We start from the raw sequence: 5,000 nt of genomic DNA, 5'->3' as shown, positions 1-5,000 counted from the left end.
GTTGATTATGATGATGATGGTGTTGGTGGTAGATGTGGTAGAGGTGGTAGAGGTGGTAGAGGTGGTAGTGGTAATTATAATGATAATGATGATGATGGTAGTGGCGATGATGATGATGAGGAGGAGGACAATGATGATGATACTGCTGCTGATGGTGATGGTGATTGTTATGATGTTGATGATGCTGATGATGTCCCTTGTGGCTAAGACATCCTTCATGCTGTTCTGGTTGCTGCTGCTCGTTTAATGAAGTCCTGCTGTTGATGTTGTTGTTCTGCTTGCTGTTGTTGTTGCTGTTGTTACCATTGGCAACCGTCATTGCGATTTTGACTTTTTTCAGATACAATTAGTCTTTAAGCTCGAGCTAAACAACAATTGCATCCCATAATTCTTTTTTTTTTACTTCTTATATCTGCACATCCACCCACACACACATGCACAGACAAACAAACACACACATAAACACACATATAAGCACACAGATACACACTCACACGTACACACGCACAGACAGGCACACACAAACACACAAGCATACACACTCACACACATGCACGCACACACATACAAGCACGCACAAGCACGCACAAGCACACACATACATAAACATATATGAGCACACAAACACACAACGTCCCCATATATATATATATATATATATATATACATACACACTCGCACACACACACAGACAAGCACACACAAACACACAAGCATACACACACACGCATAAACATGTGTACGCACACAAACACACCCCGTCCCCATATATATATTCATGCACACACACACATACAAGCAGACATACACAGACAGACAAGCACACACAAACACACAAACATACACACACACATATAAACATATATAAGCGCACAAACACACAACGCCCCCATATACATACACACCTACACATACCTGCTCATATTCATCAAAGTGTAGTCATACGACACCTCAGTTTTTAATTGCATTTTCTTTCCCTGCCGTTTGTTTATTTATTTGTCCATTTACTTCTCAAGAACATTTCTATACAATGACCCTTTCTACTACAGGCACAAGGTCCCGAATTTTGGGGGTGGGGGATAACCGAATATATCGATCCCAATTTTTGATTTATTTGTACTATTTTAATCGATTCCGAAAGAATGAAAGGTGAAGTCGATTTCGGTGGAGTTTGAAATCAAACTCCAAAGACGGATGAAATGCCACTAAGCGCTTTGTCCGGGACTGTAACAATTCTGCCAGATCGCTGGCTTAACATCTCTAAATAGTAATAGCCGGCATAAATGTCGGTTGGTTGGTTGTTTGGCAGTTTGAAATCTTCCTTCACGCTTTACGTTACACACACACACCACACACACATGGATACACATGACCGCTTACACAAACGCTCCCAATAAAATTAACAGCGTAACTCGAAGCAATACAGAAAAGCTACGCGAAGTTCATCGCAACATGTTAGCTATTAGGAAAGTCTGAGTAGGTTGAGACTCTAATCCCTAGAAAAAGGGCGGGCAAAGAGTGCGGTGGTATACATCAGGAAAATACTTGGAGAACTTTACCAAACTTTGGCATTGTTAGTTACACAAACAGCAGAACGGGGCGCTAATACATAGTGCCAAAGATCCCAACACTGCCATCACGATACGGGAGTAGATACTGCAACAGCTTCAGCTTCGACGGCCCACAAATTTTCAATATTCTCCCCCAAACCCCGAGAGACCTGCATGGGGTAGACGTAGGTGTCTACAAAATAACACTAGATCGTCTCCTATCAAGATTTCCTGGTGGAGGCACATGGCCTAGTGGTTAGAGCAACGGACTTGCGGTCGAGAGATGGCGGGTTCGAATCTCAGACCGGGCGACGTGTGTGTTTACGAGCGAAACACCTAAGCTCCACGCGGCTCCGGCAGAAGTTAATGGCGAACTTCTGTTGACTCTTTCGCCACAACTTTCTCTCATTCTTTCCTCATGCATCTTGCAGCTCACCTGCGACGGACCGGCGTACCGTCCAGGTGGGGAACCTATACGCTAAGGAAACCGGGAGACCGGCCCTTACGAGCCAGGCGTGGCTCGAGAAGGAACAAACAAACAACGAACAAGATTTCCTGATGAGCCTATCTCATGGCAAGCAACACAGATGAGAGCAGCAGCATCAAACTCCCTCATTCACCAAATACCACGTATCAGAGATCTCGAGTACTGAAGGTGTAGCAAGCCATCGGTCGTACCCTAGCATGGCTGTAGCAAGCTATCGGTAGTACCCCAGCATGGCTAAAGCTGGTGAGTTAAAGAATCAGTCAATCAATCAACCAATCATTCAATCAATCAATCAATCAATCAATTAATCTATCTATCTATCTATCTATCTATCTATCTATCTATCTATCTATCTATCTATCTATCTATCTATCTATCTATACATCTATCTTTGTGTGTGTGTGTGTGTGTGTATGTCTGTCTATCGATCTATCTAGCTGTCTGTCTGTCTATCTGAGTGTGTATATGTGTGTGCATACATACATGTGTGTTTGTTGGAGACGCGTGGCTTAGTGGTTAGGGTGTAGAACTCATGATCGTAATATCTTAGTTACGATTCCTGGACCGGGTATCGCATTAATGTTCTTGAGCAAAACACTTCGTTTCATGTTGCTCCAGTCCACTCAGCTGGTAAAAATGAGTGACCCTGCGAGGGACCGGCGTCCCGTCCAGGTGGAGAATACACACGCCATTGAAAATGGGAAACCAGCCTTCATGAATCTATATGAGAGAGAGAGAGAGAGAGAGAGAGATAGATAGATGGGCAAATAGATAGATATTTGTGCATCCATCCATCCATCCATCCATCCATCTCCTATCTATCTATCTATCTATTATAATTAATATATATATATATATATATATTATAATATATATATATATATATGTATATGTATATGTGAAAGAAAAATGAAGACGCTAAGATGGAATGTGAATGTGTGTATATATATATATATACTATATATATATATATACATATAAAACTAATGTGTGGAATGGAAGACAAAGAATTAAAAATTCGTCATAAGAATTTAAAAACAAAATGGATGACTAATTGACTATATGCAAACGTAAAAAATATTAAAAAAAGCTAAGGAGAGAATAAAGAGAAACGGTGAAAAACAATTTATTTTTGACAAATAATTGTTAAACAATTGAGACAAATGTTTAAAGTGTTTTTTACCGAATGTTTGATATTCAGCGAGTGAAAAAAACAAGCTAGTTGTTTAAGTTGTTACTGCCAGTTTGAATTGGAAAAAACTGTAGCCCGGAATATCCTTTCATATGTTTCTAACAGTTCCTTTTTATTGGTTCAGAACAAAGAGAACAGAAATAATTTCTTATCTAAGAAGAGAAAAAAGATAGTCGTTTGAAATAAGAGCATATTACTGGTTGTTATCAAATAACAGTGTATGGTTATTCCAGCCGATGTGTCATGGGCACTAAACGGGATTCTACGAGCGGTTAGATATAACAGCGAACACATCTTCAAATAACACTCTCTCTCTGTGTCTCTGTGTCCTTTTCTAGATGCTTCTCCCTTTCTCTCTCTTTGTATGCAGACATATACACACATTCATATAGAGAGAAAGAGATGGGAGAGAGAGAGTGAAAGAGAGAGAGAGTGAGTGAGAGGGATGGATAGACAGAGAGAAAGCAGAAGAAACATATTTAGGTTTATTCAATAAATTTATACAATAAATTCATATAGGTTTCCATTAACAATCTCTATCATATAATGAAATACTTTATAATTAAATCGCATCATCAAATCATCAGAGATTGCATCAAAAATGAAAACTATCCCATACTCGGGGGTATCCCAGAAACAGCTGTAAGATTTTGAATTTTTCTCTATAATAATATTGTATATGACTCGAGATGTTTGTCTTGCCTTAATGTTTGACGTCTCGTTTAACTATTATATATCCGCTGCATTGGAAATCTGCGATGGCTCCATAACTACCTATTTCTTTATTACCCACAAGGGGCTAAACACAGAGGGGACAAACAAGGACAGACATAGGTATTAAGTCGATTACATCGACCCCAGTGCGTAACTGGTTCTTAATTTATCGACCCCGAAACTCCATAACTACCGTCGCGACTATAACCTTGGAGCTCTAGTAATCCGTTACAGCACTTACCTAGCGTACGTAATCTTTTAGATCACTTGTGAACTAAACCTCCATACTTTATATATATGAGAGAGAGAAAGAGAGTGTAAAGGAAAATACAGAGACCTAACATAAGCGGTGCAGAGAAGAAAATCATATAGACAGAGAAACAGGGGAGGAGAAGGAGGAGGAAACAGATGATAAAATAATCATAAGAGGAGTTATACAGATGAGAAATTGGTTTTATTCTATTTTATTTAAAGACAATAAATATTTATTCGTTTGAAAAAGAGTATAATAGCATTTATTCAATCATTTTGTATAAGTACCAAGGAATATGATAAAAGTTAAATTGTATGCCAAAACTCCAGACGCTAACCATGGTGAAAAGTATACTTGCAAACTTCCCTGTCATAGGTCGAGGTCGGGTAATGTTTTAGTATATATATATATATATATATATATCTTCTGAGTTCAAATCACAGCAAAGTCAAAACTGTCTTTCAACTTCCCGGAATCGCTAAAAGAAAGTACAGGTCAAGTTCTCTCTTTTTACTCTTTCACTTGTTTCAGTCATTTGACTGCGCCCATGCTGGAGCACAGCCTTTAGTCGAGCAAATCAACGCCAGGACTTATTCTTTGTAAGCCTAGTACTTATTCTACCTTTCTCTTTTGCCGAACCGCTAAGTTACGGGGACATAAACACACCAGCATCGGTTGTCAAGCGATGTTGGGAAGACAAATACAGACACAAACATATACACACACATACATACATTCATACAGGCTTCTTTCAGTTTCCGTCTACCAACTCCATTCACAAGGCTTTGGTCGGGCCGAGGCTAT

The sequence above is a fragment of the Octopus sinensis genome, linkage group LG19 (assembly GCF_006345805.1).
Source record: "Octopus sinensis linkage group LG19, ASM634580v1, whole genome shotgun sequence".
NCBI lineage: Eukaryota > Metazoa > Mollusca > Cephalopoda > Octopoda > Octopodidae > Octopus > Octopus sinensis.
This window is presented reverse-complemented; position numbering follows the sequence as displayed.